The 18,715-nt window shown below is 38.7% G+C and overlaps 1 pseudogene; it reads right to left on the bottom strand.

The window, feature by feature from the left end:
• Positions 1–3,732: 3,732 nt before the first annotated feature.
• Positions 3,733–18,026, bottom strand: LOC127693052 (dual specificity protein kinase CLK3-like; annotated as a pseudogene).
• Between the last annotated feature and the right edge of the window lie 689 nt (positions 18,027–18,715).

The following is an 18,715-nucleotide window of genomic DNA, read 5'->3' as shown; positions in this document are numbered from 1 at the left end:
AAGACTAACCAGAGAGCAGAGAGAGAATACCCAAATTAACAAAATCAGAAATGATAAGGGAGATATAACAACAGAATAGGAGGAAATTAAAAAATCATCAGATCATTTTAAAAAAGCCTGTACTCAACACAACTGGAAAATCTGGATAAAATGGACAATTTCCATGACAGATACAAAATACCAAAGTTAAATCAGTACCAGACAGACCATCCATACAGCCCCATAATCCCTAAAGAAATAGAACTGGTCATTGAAAGTTTCCCAACCAAAAAAAGCACAGGACCAAATGGTTTTAGTGCAGAATTCTATCAGACCTTCCAAGAAGATCTAACACCAATACTCTTCAAACTATTCTACAAAATGGAAACAGAAGGAACACTATCCAACTCATTCTATGAAGCCACACTTATGCTGATGCAAAAACAACCCAAAGATCCAAAAAGAAAGAGAACATCAGACCAATTTCCATTATGAATATTGATGTAAAATACTCAATAATATTCTTGCAAACCGAATCCAAGAATAAATCAAAATGATCATTCACCACCATCAAGTAGGCTTTATTCAAGGGATGCAAGGATTGTTCAATATATGCAAATCCATCAGTGATACCTACTACATAAGCAAACTCAAAAAAAAAAAAACACATGGTAAATTCATTAGCTGCTGAAAAAGCATTTGACAAAATTCAACATATTTTAATGTTAAAAGTCTTAGAAAAATTAGGAATTCAAGACCCATACATAAACATAGTAAAATCAATATACAAACCAGTAGCCAACATCAAAATAAATGGAGAGAAACTTGATGCAATCCCACTAAAATAAAGTACTAGACAAGGCTGCCCCCTCTCTCCATATCTATTCAATAAAGTACTTGACATTCTAGTTAGAGAAATTAAACAACAAAAGATCAAAGTGATACAAATTGGAAAAGGAAGAATTCAAGCTATCACTATTTGCAGATGATATGATAGTATACTTAAGTAATCAAAAACTCTATGAGAGATCACCTGCAGCTCATAATCAACTTCAGCAAAGTGGCTGGATATAAAATTAACTCAAACAAATCAGTAACATCCCTATATTCAAAGGATATCAGGCTAAGAAAGAAATTAGAGAAATGACACACTTCACCATAGTCATAAACAATATAAAGTATCTTGGTGTGACTCTAAGCAAATGAGAAAAAGATCTGTATGACAAATACATCAAGTCTCTGAAGAAAGAAATTGAAGAAGACTCCAGAAAATGGAAATATCTCCCATGCTCATGGATTGGCAGGATAAACATAGTAAAACTGGCCATCTTTCCAAAAGCAATATACAGATAAAATGATATCACTATTAAAATTCCAACTGATTTCTTCATAGATTTAGAAAGACCAATTCTCAAAATCATCTGGAATAACAAAAATCAGAGGATAGCTAAAACTATTCTCAACAGCAGAAGAACTTCTTAGGGAATCAGTATCCTGGACTTCAAGCAGTACTACAGAGCAATACTGTTAAAAACTGCATGGTATTGGTACAGTGACAGGTGGGTAGATCAATAGAATAGAATTGAAGACCCAGAAATGAACACATACACCTATGGCCATTTGATCTTTGACAAAGGAGCTAAAACCATCCAGGGGAATAAATGAAGTCTTTTCAAGAAATGGTTCTGATTCAACTGGAGGTCAGTATGCAGAAGAATGCAAATCTATCCATTCTTATCTCTTTGTACAAAGCTCAAGTCCAAGTGGATCAAGGTCCTCTAGATAAAACTAGACAGACTAAAACTAATAGAAAAGAAAGTTTGCTAGAGCTTTGAGCACAGGTGAAAATTTCATGAATAGAACACCAATAGCTTATACTCTAAGATCAAGAAGTGACTAATGAGACCTAATAAAATTACAAAGTTTCTGTAAGGCAAAGGATACTGTCAATAGGACAAAATGGCAACCCACAATTGGGGAAAAGATTTTTACCAACCCACCATCCAACAGAGGTCTAATGTCCAATATATGCAAAGAACTCAAGAAGTTAGATGGCAGAGAACAAAATAACCCTATTAAAAGTGTGGTACAGTGCTAAACAGAGAATTTTTAACTGAGGAATACTGAATGGCTGAGAAGCACCTAAAGAAATGTTCAACATACTTAGTCATCAGAAAAATGCAAATTAAACAACCCTGAGATTTCACCTCTCAACAGTCAGAATGGCTAAGATCAAAAGCTCAGGGGACATTAGGTGCTGGTAAGGATGTGGAAAAAGGGGAACATTCCTCCACTGCTAGTGGGACTGAAAGCTGGTACAACCACTCTGGAAGTCAGTTTGGCAGTTCCTCAGAAAATTGAGCATACTACTACCAGAGAAACATGCTATACGACTCCTAGGAATATAGCCAAAAGATTCTCCATCATGTAATAAGGACACATGATCTACTATGTTCATAGCAGCCTTATTTATAATAGCCAGAAGTTGGAAAGAACCCAGATGTCCCTAAACAGAGAAATGGATACAGAATATGTGGTATATTTACACAATGGAATTCTACTCAGCCATTAAAAACAATGCATTCATGAAAATCTTAAGCAAATAGATGGAACTGGAAAATATCATCCTGAGTGAGATAATCCCATCATAAAAGAACACACATATTATGGACTCACTGATATGTGGATATTAACCCTGAAGCTTGGAATACCCAAGACATAATTCATATTCACATGAAACCCAAGAAGAAAGAAGAACAAAGTATGGATTCTCTAGTTCTTCTTAGAAGAGGGAACAAAATATCCACAAGAGAAGATACAGAGACAAAGTTTGGAGCAAAGTCTGAAGGGAAGGGCATCCAGAGACTGCCCCTCCTAGGGATCCATCTCATATACAGTTACAAAACCCAGATACTATTGTGGATGTTAACAATTGGTTGCTGACTGGAACCTCATATAGCTGTAACCTCAAAGGCTCTGCCAGTACATGACAAATACAGTGGGAGACACTTTAAGCCATCCATTGAAACGAGCCCAATTAACAAGGTCCCCAATGGAAGAGCTAGAGAAAGGACCCAAGAAGTTGAAGTGGTTTGCAGCACCATAGGAAGAACAATAATATGAGCCACCCAGTACAGCCAGAGCTCCCAGAGACTAAACATCAACCAAAGAGTACACATTGAGGGACACATGGCTCCAGAGGTGTATGCAGCAGAGGATGGCCTTGTTGGAAATCAAAGGGAAGAGAGGCCCTTGGTCCTAAGAAGTCTCGATTATGTAGTGTAGGGAATTACCAGGACAGGAAAGCAGCAGTGGATGAATTGGTTAACAGGTGGAGGGGGGATAGGCAAGGGGATTTTCTGTGGGGGGATCAGGAAAGGGGACAACATTTGAGATGCAAATAAAGAATGTATCTAATAAAAAATGTTTTCCTAAGTTATTTCTTGTATATTTCTTTTTTCATTCATTTACATATGATATCTATAACTCCCTTCTTATGTATAAGTTGTTTTGTTTATTTACAAACACTAAAAAACACTTTATTATAACTTTACAATGTATAAATAGCTTGGGTCCAATCTGTTTTCTGGCAGCTGGGCACCACATCCCCCCATCCTTTTGCAAGGCTCCTGTCTTCTTTCACATTGCTCTGTTCATGGGTTGCTTTGTTTCTGAGGCCAGTGGGAGAGGCTGGAGAAAAGGGGTCAGCAGCCAGTTCAGCTGTTCAACTCTTCATGTGCTGCCCTCCACCTGTCATCTACTGGGGTTGTGCCTGTTGTTGAAAGACTGTTGCTCAGAGTTCAAGCCAGTAAAGAAGGGGTGTAGCAAAGCTTCTGCCAGTGTTATGCACTGAGCAGGGTCGAACTCTAGCATCTTCCTCAGCAGGTTAAATACCTGTACTTGCTCCACATCATCCTGGAGCATGTAATTTTTCAGAGATTTGAGGTTGTTCACAAACTCCACATGAGAGCTGTTCTCATCCCAAAGCAGGCCCCCTTTGTAGAAATATTTCTGCTTCCTGGTACAGTAGATCATGTGTGATGAGATGAGTCCTAGGATCTTTTCGATCATAACCAAGTATTCTCTATTTTCATAGGTCTAGAAGAGTGTAAAGGCATGGTAGTACTCCAAGAGAATGCAGTTGATACTCCAGACATGACAGGGCTGTAGTGACCAGTGGCCATGATGGTGATGTGATAATCATAGTCAAATATGACACTGCCAAGTCTGTCACTCAGATGCTGATGTTCTTTACTGGCTTCTCTTCGTAGCTCTTGTGTACATTGTAAAGGAGTTCAAATTCAGAATTCACAAATGAGATGTTCTCTGGCTTCAAGTCTCTGTGGTCAGCTGATTCTCATGTAGCAATCTAAGGGCATGGCAGAGCTGCTAGGCCATATGCCTGACATATGTTAGGGGATAAGGCTGGAAGTTGTTCTCCGTCAGAAATTCAAAGGTAATCTTGCCCAGGAGCTCAAAGTCAATGCACATATGGCCATTAAAGTTGAACTTGTCAGACATCAGGACACGAAGGAACTTATTTTCTTTGTCTTTCTCCCTGATTTTCTTGAGAACAATAATTTCTAGACAAGCAGCCTCCCAGTACTTGCCCACATTATGGATGATCTTCAGAGCAATCTGTGACTTCCTTCTGGCATTGTCCAAGTACTCCACCACCTTGCCAAAGGTGCCTTCACCCAGGTTTCCCACAATCTCATATCGCTCTTGGAGACAATTGCTGATCCTTCACACCAGGTGGCCATCCATTTTATCTTCCACACTCTGGTTGCTGCACATACTGCTTGGTTGGCTTCTTGAGGGTGCTCTGCTACAAGACCTGGGTCAGCATTTGTGACAGTAGTGGGCATGCTTGCAGGTATAGTATGGCCTCCATTCTCATGACCATCTCTGATGTCATTACCCATTTCAGTCCTCTCCAAAGGATGGGCTCTGCTCTTTACACTGTTATATGTATCACTGTCATGGTGTTCCTGGTATCTCTGCTGGTAGGGTATATGATCATGGCTTTTGGACCATGATCTCCATGGGGGATGCTCCCTTCAGGATGGACATTGCAGTAAACATTCATGCTTCCAACTGTTAGACTGCCTCCTCTTTCATCAGGAGCTCAGGTATGAATCTGGCTCTAGAAAACAGTATTGCTAACAGTAATGCAACAGTGAAGGTCCTGACTGTTGGCTAGGCCCCCAGGTATAAGTAGCTTAAATTAGATTTTTTAAGTAGAAATAAAAAGCAATTAAATTGCTAAATCAAGATTAAAATGCTACATAACTCCAGCATTCCAGAGTAGCAATTGGTATGAAGATTTTTTTAAAGCTAATCCCACGTCAATATTTTCAATTATAAATATTTAAAATAACTTAATTTTCATTTTTTCAAATTAAGTTTTATTTATTTGGCAGGCACATGTGTGTGTGTGTGTGTGTGTGTGTGTGTGTGTGTGTGTGTGTTTATATGTATAAGCTGTTCCACCATTGTGGAATCTAACACATTGATACTATAAACCTAACGAAACTCTTTATATGTTGCTTTTAGTTATGATGTTTTATTAATGCAACAGAAAAGTGACTAGTACCACTCACTTGGTAAAATAAAAATAAGGACTTCTTATGGTAATGGGTAAAGTGGTTTGAATGAGGTAGGAGACTCTGCTCCCATGATCTAATCTGCTTTTGCTGTGGAAAAAAGGCAGGGAACTTCATGTGCCACTGACAAAGACCAAGGACTCTCAGATACAGAATGTGGTTTTCAAAGGTATGTTGTCAAAGATAGTGAGTAAATTGTACTTAATTATATGAAAAAAGATATATCAACAAAGACATTTCAATCAAAATTATCAAAGACAATAACTACAATGTGCCCACAGGGTACAGTCAGCAGCAACAGTTCCAGACTGACAAGACCACTTCCCATGACTAATACCCTCACCTTTACCTTGCTCAAGCCTGAGACTGACTCCCTTGGTTTCCTACATGTCCCTCCTCTGTAAAATAAAATAAAAGCCAAAGGATAAGAGCCTGTCTTAGGTTCCCCGTTTTAAGCAGCCTTGAGTCATGTTTGCAACCATTTCTGAATGAACATCCAGCACAGGGATACCTTCTGTCTTAGCTCAAAATCATGATGCCTCCTGTAAAGCTGTTACTGTGAGTACTATACATAATTGACTACTCATCAGCTAAGGTTAAATGCTGATAATGAACTTGTATAGGTGTAGATTGAATTTGATCAATCTTTGTATCAGAAAGTTCATCCGTTTATTGAATAAAACTGGACCAAGGGACAATAGGATGAGCAGAACTAACAATGGCCCAAGTAGAGAAGGTAGAAGAGTAGTCAGCCATGGGGAAGTACTGAACCAAATCTGAAATCATCCTGCATCCTTTTCTCTCAACTTATTAGAAGCCTCTAACCCTTCATATACTTTAGCAAGAGAATCTTCTATGATACCAGTGTGATCAGCAAAAAGCAACATTCTTCCTATAGGGTAGCACATAAACCTCCTTGTTGCCAAAATAGTAAATGTAAACCCCTTCTATTGTGAAAAACTACCTCAAATAAGGATGTAAAGAATCTCTCATGAGAGACATAGCTACTTCTAAATTCTCTAAATCTTCATCTACGGCTACTCGAAGTTCATTATAAGGTTTGTTTTGCAGAACAATTGAGGAAATACCAGTGGCAATTCCAATGATTCCCAACCTTAGCAAAACAGTAATACTCACAGCAGTGACATGTTCTCTGGTCCTCCTACTAAGGAACAGGGTGCCATGGGTGTTCCAGGCATCTAAAAAGGCCTAACCATTAAAAAAAAAACAGTAGCATGTGGAACAAATTGCACTAGAACACAAAAATCATAGTTTTCAAAAAATTCCAAAGAAACAGGGAGTAATTCTACTGTCATAAACCCACCAGAAATTTTCTGATGGCACCAAATGTCCACTAGTATTAAACACCCTATGGATGACACATAAATGACCATGGCCTCTGGTTAACTGACCAATACATAAACCAGTCCACCATATAGACAAAAGGGTAACTCTTTCATGAGATTGATGCCATTGACAAGCAGCCTGATCAGAAGCCAGACTGATAGTTCCATTAGAGGCTACAGCTTTATAAAATTGGGGATTGGAGGAAAGGCAAAGCCAACAGTCTTAAGTAAAATTAGGTTGAGAAAAATTCAATGCTGCAAAGGATCCATTGACAAGCTTAAACAGTTCCTTATGGGAAGAGGCCATGGGTGCCTAAAGGAGGATCAGGACAGACTGACTCACAGAAAGTGGATTTGGAATAATGTAATCTGGATGCAGTAAAAGTGGAACCAGAAGTTCATTTGCACCAAGGTCCTGCATAGGTGAAACAGACTTCTTGACCTGTTTAATTCTAAAAGTATTACCAGCATCATAACCTCCCATATCCTCCCATGTAGACTTGAATACCCAACACAAAACCCTCTGACCAACTAACACATGTTAGTGAATGAAATACCCAAGGTAGGATAGATGGTGTTGATTCCTTTACAAGAATAGAGATTATTCATGGACACAAAGTGCTTACATCTCATAGAGATGCCAGAGTCTTGTCCCATGAGATACATAGTAATCAAGTCTCCACCCTTAGCCTTCCAGAAGATGTGTGCAGAAGTTTCACAACCTCAAGATGCACAATAAAAAGACTCACTAGAGCCACAGGAGTTTTCATCAGAATCATGAGCAGGAGGTATGTAGAAATATCCTTGGGGTGACTGAGTCCAAGTGGCACAGCTAAACAAGTCCTTCCCTAAGAGGGTGAATTCCAGAAACCAGGTTCCAGGAGTTGTTGTTCTTGTCATTTATGTAAGTTTTCTTCTCTTTCCATGTTATAAGATCCATGTCAGCTCCATTGGCTCATGCAGTGCAGAAATGCAGGTAGCCTTCATAACCATTTGAAGCATGACCATCAACCAGATACTCTTGAAGAATATTTTCTCAGGGATCCAGCCCTGGATCAGTCATTACTTTTTTTAACCAATCTTTCTGGTAGATGTCTTGCAGAGTCAGCTTGATGATCAAAAATACAAGCAGATCCTCAACCCCTGAAGAGGGTCCATTCCAAAGTCCAGACAATGGGTCCTTCCACATGACCTTTTGATATGTAGATTTGGAATCTGCATGCCAAAAAATGATCAGTTGCAGATTTACTATCCCTGTCCACATTTTAGAAATTAAAAATGAATAGAGAATGGTGAAGTTTGTTTTGACACCATTCCCCCACCCCTTTTAATTTAATAAAAAGGTGCTATAAAATGCCATTGGCTCTTTCCACAATATCTTGGTCTTGTGAGTTATAAGGTATGCCTGTTTTTAAAGTAATCTGTAATGTACTACAAAATCTCTTTAAGCTATGGGAGCAATAAGCAGGTGCATTATCAGTTTTAATACAAGAAGGTAGCCTATTATGGAAAAACAAGAGATGTGCAATAGCATTATTCACTGCCTCTTCTGTATGTAGGGAGATTAAAAGAAATCCACTAAAAGTAACTACACAGACATGAAGAAATTTTAATTGTCCAAATTCAGGAACACAAGTAACATTGATTTGCTATAAAGTCCTGGAGGGTTAACTCCCAAAGGAGGGACAGGTAACAATTTAGCACAATTTGTGCATTGGTTAACAATTTGATGACTCTAATCTCAAATTAGCCCAAACTGAAGTCGTAATGCTATAGAATTTAAATGATGTAATTTATGAGCCTCTTGAGCTTCCTGTAATTTAAAAAAGAAATTATTTCTAGTGGCAGCCACAGCTTTAGCATTGCCAAGAGATAAAACACGTGGGAGACTAGTGTGGGCTCTAAGATATCCCAAGAAAAACTTTTTGGTACATGCTCTAATAGCATCCACACACTGCAAAAATAAAGGAGCAGTTGGGTTATCAGACTTAAAATTGTCTAAAGTCTCCACAAAGGGAACAGAATGAATTACATAATGAGAATCAGAATAGATATTAACAGTGGCATTATCAAACTGTTTCAATATCCCCAACACTGCATAGAGCTCAGTTAATCAACCAGAAGATGTAGGACCATCTAACATATAACATGGCAGTATTATCTTTATAATGATATACAGCTTTGCCATTTGCACAGCCATCAGTAAATATTGTCAAAGCATTTTCCAAAGGAGAAAAAGAAGTAATAAGAGGAAAGAAAAAGTACTGCTCATTATCAAATTGAATTGATTTATCTGGAGAGTAATGACTAAAACTGATAAAAGATAACAACAATTGCTGATCACGAACTATAAGCCATTGCACTTGTTCTATATTAAAGGGCACAATGATTTCTGCTGGTTCTTTGCCAAAGTATTTTACACTCTCAGTTCTGCCAATAATAATAAGGTCAGCAACTGATAAATAAGATAAATAAATGACTCTCTTAGGTGAGGAAGGGAGATGTAGCCATAGCAAAAGTCCTTCCTGTTTTAAGAGTCCCGTGGGTAAGATTTCAGTCTTGCAAATAATTATTATGATGGGAAAGTCATAATTGATGTATTTGACTCATTGATTTCAAATAGCTTGATTTAGTAACTCTAAAGTCTGTTTAGTTTCTATAATCAGGGTTCTAACAGATGAAGGTTCAAAATCGCCTTTTTTTTTATTCAATATGTTTTTTATTTACATTTCAAATGATTTCCCCTTTTCAGGCCCCCCACTCCCTGAAAGTCACATCAGGCCCCTTCCATCCCCCTGATCTCCCACCCATCCCTTCCTACTTCCCTGTTTTGGTTTTGCCCTATACTGCTACACTGAGTCTTTCTGGAACCAGGGGCCACTCCTCTGTTCTTCTTGTACCTCATTTGATGTGTGGTTTAGGTTTTGGGTATTCCAATTTTCTAAGCTAATGTCCACTTATTAGTGAGTGCATACCATGATTGATCTTTTGAGACTGGGTTACCTCACTTAGTATGATGTTCTCCAGCTCCATCCATTTGTCTAAGAATTTCATGAATTCATTGGTTCTAATGGCTAAATAGTACTCCATTGTGTATATATACCACATTTATTTGCATCAATTTTTTCCGTTGAGGGATACCTGGGTTCTTTCCAGATTCTGGCTATTATAAATAGGGCTGCTATGAACATAGTAGAGGATGTATCCTTATTACATGGTGGGGAATCCTCTGGGTATATGCCCAGGAGTGGTATAGCAGGATCCTCCAGAAGTGACTTGCCCAGTTTTCTGAGGAACCACCAGATTGATTTCCAGAGTGGTTGTACCAGTTTGCAACCCCATCACCAGTGGAGGAGTGTTCCTCTTTCTCCACATCCTCACCAATACTAACTGTTTCCTGAATTTTTAATCTTAGCCATTCTGACTGGTGTAAGGTGAAGTCTCAGGGTTGTTTTGATTTGCATTTCCTAATGACTAATGAAGTTGAGCATCTTTTAAGATGCTTCTCAGCCATCCTAAGTTCTTCAGGTGAAAATTCTTTGTTTAGATCTGCACCCTAGTTTTTTAATAGGGTTATTTGATTTTCTGGCCTCTAACTCCTTGAGTTCTTTGTATATATTGGATATTAGCCCTCGATCTGATGTAGGGTTGGTGAAGATCTTTTCCCAGTTTGTTGGTTGCCGATTTGTCTTTTTGATGGTGTCCTTTGCCTTACAGAAACTTTGTAATTTTATGGGGTCTCATTTGTCAATTTTTGATCTTAGAGCAGACGCTGTTGGTGTTCTGTTCAGGAACTTTCCCCCTGTACTGATGTCCTCAAGGGTCTTCCCCAGCTACTTTTCTATTAGCTTCAGAGTGTCTGGTTTTATGTGGCGGTCCTTGATCCATTTTGGAGTTGAGCTTAGTACAAGGAGATAAGGATGGATCCATTCACATTCTTCTGCATGCTAACCTTCAGTTGAACCAACATGATTTGTTGAAAAGGCTATCTTTTTTTCCATTGGATGTTTTCAGCTCCTTTATGGAGGATCAAGTGGCCACAGGTGTGTGGGTTTATTTCTGGATCTTCAATCCTGTTCCATTGATCTGACTGTCTGTCACTGTAAAAATACCATGCAGTTTTTAACACTATTGCTCTGTAGTGTTGCTTGAGGTCAGGGATACTGATTCCCCCTGAAGTTCTTTTGTTGTTGAGAATAGTTTTAGCTACCCTGGGTTTTTTGTTATTCCAGATGAATTTGAGAATTGCTCTAACTATATGAAGAACTGAGTTGGGATTTTGATGGGTATTGAGTTGAATCTGTATATTGCTTTTGGCAAGATGACCATTTTAACTATATTAATCCTGCCAATACATGAGCATGTGAGGTTTTACCATGTTTTGAGGTCTTCTTCCATTTCCTTCTTCAGAGTCTTGAAGTTCTTGTCATACAGATCTTTCACATGTTTGGAAAGAGTCACCCCAAGGTACTTTATACTGTTTGTGGCTATTGTGAAGGGTGTCAGTTCCATAATTTCTTTCTCAGCCTGCTAATCCTTTCAGTATAGGAAGGCTACTGATTTGCTTGAGTTGATTTTATAACCTGCCACTTTGCTGAAGCTGTTTATCAGCTGTAGAAGTTCTCTAGGGGAGTTTTTTGAGTCACTTAGTTAGACTATCATACCATCTGCAAATAATGATAGTTTCACTTCTTCCTTTCCAATTTGTATCCATTTGACCCCCTTATGTTGTTTAATTGCCCAAGCTAGTACCTCAAGTACAATATTGAAAAGATAAGGAGAAAGTGGGCAGCCCTGTCTAGTCCCTGATTTTAGTGGGAATGCTTCAAGTTTTTCTCCAGAGCAATTTAGTTGGATGCTGGCTACCAGTTTGCTGTATATTGCTTTTACTATGTTTAGGTATGGGCCTTGAATTCCTGTTCTTTTCAAACTTTAAGCATGAAAGGATGCCGAATTTTGTCGAATGCTTTTTCAGGATCCAATAAAATGACCATGTGTTATTTTTTTCTTTGAGTTTGTTTATGTAGTGGATTGCATTGATTTGCTTATATTGAACCAACCCTGCATCCCTGGGATGAAGCTTACTTGGTCATGGTGGATGATTGTTTTTCTGTGTTCTTCGAATCATTTGGCAAGAATTTTATTGAGTATTTTTGCATTGATGTTCATAAGGGAAATTGGTCTGAAGTTCCTTTCTTTGTTGGATCGTTGTGTGGTTTTGGTATCAGCGTAATTGTGGCTTCATAGAAGGAGTGGGGTAGTGTTCCTTCTGTTTCTATTTTGTGGAATAGTTTGAAGAGTATTGGTGTTATGTCTTCTTTAAAGGTCTAATAGAACTCTGCACTGACACCTGGTCCTGTGCTTTTTTTAGTTGGAAGACTTTCTATGACTTCCATTTCCCTTCCATTTCCCTTCTATTTCCCTTCTATTTCCCTTCTATTACTTTAGGGGTTATGGGACTATTTAGATGATCTATTTGGTCCTGATATAATTTTGGTATTTGGTATCTGTCTAGGAAATTGTCCATTTCCTCCAGATTCTCCAGCTGTGATGAGTATAGGCTTTTGTAGAAGGATCTGATGATTTTTTGAATTTCCTCAGTTCCTGTGGTTATATCCCCATTTTCATTTCTAGTTTTGTTAATTTGGATACTTTTTCTCTGCCCTTGTGTTCACTCTGGCTAAGGGTCTATCTATCTTGTTGATTTTCTCAAAGAACAAGTTCCTGGATTCATTGATTCTTTGTATGGTTCTCTTTGTTTCCACTTGATTGATTTCAGCCCTGCGTTTGATGATTTCCTGTCTTCTTCTCCTCCTGGGTGAAGTAGCTTCTTTTTGTTCCAGAGGTTTCATGTGTGCCATTAAGCTGCTAGTGTATGCTCTCTCCCGTTTCTCTTTTGAGGCATTCAGGGCTATTAGTTTTCCTCTTGCACTGCTTTCATTGTGCCCCAAAGATTTGGGTATGTTATGCCTTCATCATCATTAAATTCTAAAAAGTCTCTGATTTCTTTATTTTTCCTTTGGCCAAGGTGTCATTGAGTAGAGTATTGTTCAGCCTCCATGTGTATGTGGACTTTCTGTTGTTTTTGTTGCTATTGAAGACCACTCTTATTCCAGAGTGATCTGATAGGAGGCATGGGATTAGTTTGATCTTCTTATATTTGTTGAGGTCTGTCTTGTGACCAATTATATGGTTGATTTTGGAGAAGGTACCCTAAGGTGCTGAGAAAAAAAGTATATTCTTTTACTTTTGGGTGAAATGTTCTATAAATATCAGTCAAATTCAATTTGTCCAAAGCTTCAATTAGTTTTACTGTGTCCCTGCTTAGTTTCTGTTTTCCTGATTGGTCCATTGAGGATAGTGGAGTGTTGAAGTCACCCACAATTATTGTTTTAGGTGCAATGTGTGCTTTGAGCTTTAGTAAAGTTTCTTTTATGAATGAGGGTGCCCTTGCATTTGGTACATAGATGTTCAGAATTGAAAGTTCTTCTTGGTGCATTTTTCCTTTGACCAGCAAGAAGTTTCCTTCCATTTCTCTTTTGATGACATTAGGTTGGAAGTCAATTTTATCTGATATTAGAATGGCAACTCCAGCTCATTTCCTGAGACCATTGCCTTGCAAAATTGTCTTCCAGCCTTTTATTCTAAGGTAGTTTTTGTCTTTGACACTGAGGTGTGTTTCCTGTATACAGAAAAATGCAGGGTCCTGTTTCCTTACTCAGTCTGTTAGTCTATGTCTTTTTATTGGTGAATTGAGTCCATGTTAAGAGATATTAAGGAATAGTGATTATTACTTCTTGTCATTTTTTGATGTTATTTTTATATTCGAGTGCTTATCTTCTTTTGGGTTTGATAAAAGAAGGTTGCTATTTTGCTTTTTCCAGGGTGTAGTTTCCCTCCATATATTGGAGTTTTTCTGCTATTATTCTTTGTAGAGCTGGGTTTGTGGAAAGATATTGTGCAAATTTGATTTTGTCATGGAATATCTTGCTTTCTCCATCTATGGTGATTGAAAGTTTTGCTGGGTAGAGTAGTCTTGGCTGACATTTGTGTTCTCGTAGAGTATGCATGAGATCTGCCCATGATCTTCTAGCTGTCATGGTCTCTAGTGAGAAGTCTGATGTGATTCTGACAGGTCTTCCTTTATATATTACTTGGCCTTTTTCTCTTACTTCCTTTAATATTCTTTCTTTGTTTAGTACATTTGGGGTTTTGATTATTATGTGACAGGAGGTATTTCTGCTCAGGTCCAGTCTGTTTGGAGTTCTGTAGTCTTCTTGTATATTCATGGGAATCTCTCTCTTTAAGTTAGGGAAGTTTTCTTCCATAATTTTGTTGAAGATATTTGCTGGCCCTTTCAGTTGTAAATGTTCACTCTCATCTATACCTATAATCCTTAGATTTGGTCTTCTCATTTTGTCCTGGATTTCCTGGATGTTCTGGGATACAAGCTTTTTGCATTTTGCATTTTCTTTGACTGTTGACTCAATGGTTTCTATGGTATCTTTGGCATTTGAGATTCTTTCTTCCATCTCTCGTATTCTGTTGTTGATATTTGCATCTATGGCCCCTCATTTCTTCCCAAGGTTTTCTATCTCCAAAGTTGTCTCCCATTGTGATTTCTTAGTTATTTCTACTTCTGTTTTTAAATCCAGGATGCTTTTGCTCAGTTCCTTCATTTGTTTGTTTGTGTTTTCCTTTAATTCTTTAAGGGATTTTTGTGTTTCCTCTTTCATGACTTCTGCCATTTGATTCACTTTCTCCTGCATTTCTTTACATTGTTTTTGTTTGTTTGTTTGTTTTTGTGTTTCTTCTTTATTGGCTTCTATCTCTTGAGCCTTAGTCTCCTGAATTTCTTTAAGTGATTTTTTTGTTTCCATCATATGGGTTTCTAGCTTATGCATGTTCCCCTGTATTTCTTTAAGAGATTCATTTTTGCCCTTTTTGTGTTCTTCTAGCAGCATCATGACCAGTGATTTTAAATCCAAATCTTGTTTTTCTGGAGTGTTGGCATATCCAGGACTTGCTGATGTCAGAGTGTTTGGTTCAGATGCTGCCATATTTCCTAGATTTCTGTTAGTAGTGTTCCTACATTTGCCCTTTGCCATCTTGTTATCTCTGAAGTTAGTTGATCTTGTCTCTCTGGCTGATATTTGAGCCTCCTGTGAGGCTGTAGGGCTATTTCAGAAACACTGGAATCCTGGGTTTCCCCTGTCACAGGTTGCTGACGTGCTGCCCTCCTCTTGGGTGCCTTTGGAGCCCTAGTGTGTCTTGCCCCAGATTGTGTCTGTGAACCAGGTGGTGTCCATTTGCTCCTTCAGGAAGTGCTGATGGTGTATGCTGCGGGACCTTTTCTGTGGGGATCAGCAGAGTGCCACTCCCCCAACTGGGTTGGTACACACAAGGCTAGCCTAGCTGCTCAGGCCCTGAGTCTAGGCAAAAGCCTGGCAGGTTTAGGCCCAAACAATGTTCGCCTCGGGCTATGACTGTTAACTGGTTCTCTTAGGTAGCCAAGATGGCGGCGTGCTCACGCTCCCTGAAAGTGCTGGGAGAGTCTGCCCGGCTAACAACCTCTTGGCAGGGTTGGCACACGGATGGCCCACTGGACAGCCCAGGGCCTGGGTGCAGTCCAACACCTGTCAGGCTTAGACCCCCACTATGTTAGCCTCAGGCTATGACTGTTAGCTGATTTTGCCTGCTAGAACTCTCTGGCATCCTATAGCCAAAATGATGGCGCATGTGCACTGGAAGAGACTGCCAGGCAAAAAACTTCCTGGCCAGGTTGGCACACCGATGGCCCCCCTAACAACCCAGGGCCTGGTTGCAGGCCAATGCCTGTCAGACTTAGACCCCAGAGATGTAGGCCTCAGGTTAAGTCTGCTACCTCGGACTGTTGATTCTCTCTGGTGTCCAAGAGCCAAGATGGTGCAGAGTCTCTCGTAACTGATTGGTGGGAGGCAGAGTTCTAATGTGGTTTCAGTACGGTGAAAGGTGCTGTAAATTCACCACCACTTGCAGCCCAGCTGGCCGGCGATGGTCAGTGATAGTGGGGCCTGCCAGAACTCTGTAGCCTTGGTTCCACTGCTGATGGCCCTTCTGCTGGACAAGCTGCTGCTGCTGCCACTGCCGCCACTGCCGAATCTCAGAATTGCCTTTTAAAATGTCAGATAAAGGCTGTAACTGTCCTGTAGATAATTTTAAATAAGGCCTCAACCAATTAATGTTCCCTAACAACTTTTGAAAGTCATTTAGAGTATGCAAATGCTCAGATCTAATCTTAATTTTAAGGGAATGTACATTTTGAGGAAAAAGCTAAAAATCTAAATATGAATAAGAATATTGTAACTGAATTTTTCTTGGCAAGTACTAACCTAAATTTTGCTAAATGAAATTTTAGGTCCTTAAAACATGTTTGTAGATCATCATAAGTGGGATGAGATAGTAATATGTCAGGTATATAATGAATTATATATGCATCTATCCATTTTTCATGAATTGGTTGAATAGCAGCAGCAACAAATTTTTGATATAGAGTAGGAGTGTTAGCCATCCATTCAAATCTTTGCATATGTTATTTTAAATTTATAGCAGGTAAAGAAAAGGCAAATTTCTTCTTATCGTTTTCAGTGAGATTGATAGTAAAGAAGCAATCTTTTAAATCCTTAATAATTATGTGAAAAGTTTTGGGAACTGCAACAGGTGTGTGTAATTCTGGCTGTAAAGTACCCATGAGAACCATGGTGCTATTCACAGCTCAAAGATCCTGAACCAATATCCACTTACCAGACATTTTCTTAATGACAAAAATTGGTGTATTCCAGGGAGAGTTACTGACTACAAGATGACCAACTGCCAATTGTTCCTGCACTAACATGAGCAACTTCTAGTTTTTCTTTAGTTAGCGGCCACTGATCAATCTACACTGTATCATTACTTTTCCTAGTTGTAGGATCATCATGGAATACAGGAATGCCAGTGGTCCCTAAAATGAATAGCCAAGTCTTTTGGTATCAATTTGACCTGAGGTAAAAATAGGCTCAGTAATCCCTTTCTGGTCCTTGCCATGTCCTTTTCCAGATATAAAACATGGTTAAGCATCTGTGCTGTAACTACATTGTTGGGACTTTTCATAATAATACCCAGTTGAGATAAAAGATCTCTTTCCCAAATATTAATGGGCAGTCCATCCAGCACATATGGTCGAATGGATCCCTGATTTTCCTCAGCATCTCTCCATACTAATAACTGCACTCTGATGAGGATTTAGACTCTGACAAATACCTTTATGGTGAGTAATAGTCAGTATTAAAGGCCAAGAAGAGGGCCATTAAGATTCCTTTATTACTGTAACATCAGCTACATTGTCAATGAGCCAGGAAAATCTTTTTCCAATAATCCAGATATTTAACAGAGACTTTTCAAATCCAACTTGAGTAACCCAATAAACATCTGAGGATCCAAATCTTCCACAGCCTCAAATAAGATCAACATGCTTATGTTCTGAGGGTAGTAAAGGCATCAATAATAACTGTGCAACCACTGACCAGCATTAATATTTATTATGTCTTTAGTAGTAGTAGCCATAATTTTAATTTCTCCTTTAAAGTCTTGGTCAATGACTCCAAGAAACAGCTGACATCCTTTCATGGTGGAGCTACTTCTACCTAAAATAAGACCAAAACTCCATCTTTAAAAGGACCAAAGACCATTTACCTGTTTCCTTCCATGCATCATAATATTCTGACTTCCAAAGAAGAAATTCACCCCTGCTCAAGATAGCCTTAACCAAAGTATACCAATCTTGAGGTATGAGCCTTTCAGCTGTTCTACCCTCTAAAGGGACCATAGTAAAAGGAGAATTGGGTCCATACTGAGAGACTGCAGTTCTTAATTCCTTTATGAATTTAAAAGTGAATCCATTAATCTCTCGAATCATTGTGCCATCTGGCTGGTTATTCTCCACAACAGAGAAGACTAGCTGATTCTGATGTCTATTCTTACCAGGTTGAGTGACAACCTTCTGTTTTGCTTCCTTGCTAGCAGTTTTACCTTTGTGAAGATCATAGAATTCTTTAAGTGATGCCTGATTCTCCATTTCTAATTGGATCTGCATACAGAGCTGCTGATTTTGTTGATGGAGTTCTTTATGAAAATCTACAGCTCCCAACACTGGCCTCTGAGGGCTATAAGGCAGTGGCAGATTAAAAGGAGGCCAATCTTCATTATGATATCTGATAGCCTCTTCTTCTAATTCCTCTGCATTTCCTGGGTCTAAATCACTTTCTTCTGAAATTTCAGAGTCCTTAATGACCTCAGCATCTATCTTCCTATTCTTATTAATCTTAGAAACCTTCAGCTTGCCTTCTCTGGTGCCAACATTCCACTTAACATTATCTTCATTTCTACCCTTTGAAGTTTGTGAGAGCTCTTCCTTAAAACTAACCTCCAATTCTTTTAAATCAGGCTAAATACTTTGTTTTGATTTCTTTTTCTCAATTTCCCATTTGATTCCACAGACTTAGACTGGCTCTTCATGACAGCTTCATCTTCACTATCTAAGCTAATTAAATCTAAATTTTTTTGAAGTCAGAAATTGACTTTTTTCCTGTAATAATTTCTGAAACTCTATTACAGATGCCTAGACTGAAACAGATGGATCTTTCAAAAAGTCACTAATTAGACTCCAATAGGAAAAGGCTGTTACAGGGACTTTATCAGGTCCCATAATTATATAATAATCTTGAAATGTGTCTCCTAATCACTTCCAATGTTTTGGATCAATCA

This window comes from Apodemus sylvaticus, chromosome 1, assembly GCF_947179515.1.
Source record: "Apodemus sylvaticus chromosome 1, mApoSyl1.1, whole genome shotgun sequence".
Lineage (NCBI taxonomy): Eukaryota > Metazoa > Chordata > Mammalia > Rodentia > Muridae > Apodemus > Apodemus sylvaticus.
Note: the sequence above shows the minus strand (reverse complement) of the source record. Positions and strands in the feature narration are given on the sequence as shown.